The sequence below is a fragment of the Octodon degus genome, unplaced genomic scaffold, assembly GCF_000260255.1.
Source record: "Octodon degus isolate 3935 unplaced genomic scaffold, OctDeg1.0 scaffold00046, whole genome shotgun sequence".
Classification (NCBI taxonomy): Eukaryota; Metazoa; Chordata; class Mammalia; order Rodentia; family Octodontidae; genus Octodon; species Octodon degus.
Window position 1 is genome coordinate 10,587,486 of NW_004524622.1, and position 2,223 is coordinate 10,589,708.

A 2,223-nucleotide genomic window follows, 5' to 3' on the forward strand; every position below is an offset into this window, starting at 1 on the left:
TCTCTTTCTCTCTTTCTCTCTTTCTCTCTTTCTCTCTTTCTCTCTTTCTCTCTTTCTTTTGTTTTTTGGACCTGGGGGTTGAACTCAGGACCTTGTGCTTGCTAGGCAGGCACTTATACCACGGAGTTATCTCCCTGGCCCCTATATCTTTAAATGACTGAAATAATTTTAATGTGCTGTTTATGATATGACATCAGTAGTGAAGTTATTAATTCTCATGTCCTTAACCATTTTAAATTCCATAATTTTCTTGTCAGTTTATACACAGAAGGGGCAGCCATGCATGAATGGTAGAAGCTGGCTATCCTGATTCACCCATTATAAGGGTGTTCAGTGACTTAGCAGAGATAAGATTGTGATTTTCAGTGTTCAGTATGAAGAATCAATTTTTTTTTGCAGAATGTGAACCATATTTTATTATTTAACACTAACTGGCTTTAGAAATACATTTTATTGAAGACTTGATAATGTTGCATAATATAGGCAACAGACAATTACAAGTCAAAACAATACATACCTGTTAACTATGGTAAAAATTATTTCAATGAAAATCAAATAGTCTGAATTGTAGCAATGTCCACATATACTTCATGTGCTATTAAAGCTAAAACAAGAAGTGAGATTTTCATTACAACTCAAATTTGCAAAGACTATATTTGCTGAAATAAAACAGTAGTTTCAGTAATGCTTTTTTTTAGCCCTTGACCTAAATACTAACATTTTTTCATACTCCCAAATCCATGTAATTGTGCAATTGAGGAGTTTACACTTACCTTGCCTTAGAAGTAGTTAGTTGTCAATATAATGCATGCTACAGATATCAAGAGAAGGCTGTAATGAAATTGCATGAATTTCCAGATACAAACATTTTCAATTAAAATCATGTTTGATGTCAGTGAAAATGGAGAAAAGAACTAAAATAGTCTGCTCCTCTGAGATAGGAAGACAAGGTCTAAGTCTTTTCATTTTCTTTTTTTATTTACATTTTTTATTTCTATTTTTATTTTTTTCTATAATTTTATTGATAAACAAATAGCAATGAGACAGTTTCAAATCAAATTGGTGGGACAGTTTCAATAATCAACACATTGCATACATTCTTCCCATTGATTAATTGCTGTACAAGATGCAGACATGATATCCTACCCATAAACACCATCAGAACAGATCATTCTATTCATGAAGAGAATGTAACTATATATCTAACCTAACCACTTTGAATACACAGATACAAAATGGACATTCATCTGTGTACGCTTTTTTATTAAGTTCCGTTATTTGAATATTATAGGTGTGTAAACTCAGCAAAATATTCTAAAAGAGTCCAGTAGCCCATAATAGTATTGGGTCTTCCACTTGACTGGCAATGTCAGAAATTGTTGACCTGAGTCTCCTACATCTCAACATAAGAGCATGGCTTTACTACTTATATTTCATTTTTATACTTTTCTGCTGGATGGTTAAGACCAAGGTAAAGCAGGCCCTATGCAACAAGAGTTGTAGGTTTTGGGTCTGATAAGGTCAGTGAAATCCCCTCAGGATTTATCCTGAGATCCTGTACCTCAGATTGTATGTAGAACCTTTGTCAGTGTCACCCATGAGGATGAGTCATGGCCATTGCTTGGCCAGTGTGCTCTCTGTGAAAGCCTGAGAGAATGTTTTCTCTCCATGTGACTCTCCTTAGGCACACTATATCATCAATCACTTTCCTCTTTGGTTCCATAATCTCCTTGATCAGAAAATTTGGGACACTACTGAGTTAAATGATGTTACAGTATAAGTTCTCATATGTCCTGAGTCTTAATTGACCTTAGAAGGCTAGGGCCAAAATGTTGGCTTTTCTTGCAGCCCTCTTTTTTCTCTAATTTTGGTCTGCAAACTTAGGTTGTTAGCCATCAAGAAGACAAGCTTATTGTTATTACCATACATCTTAGGCTGTTAAGTTTAACCTCACTATCTGTCTGCATATCAAACATCTTAGGCATAACATGGAACAGGTATTTTTCATCAAGTATTGATATTTTGAACTTTAAGTCCCTATAGAATATGATGAAAAAGCATTTAAAAATTAGAATATATTTTTAAAACTAGGCATAAAGAATTATATACTTGTTATATTTACACGTAAGTTCAAAAATCTCACCCTTCTTCTTGAACATCCACCTACCCGAGAGACATCATAGCAGAAACTGGCATGTCATGATAAGCAGCCCATATTCAGAA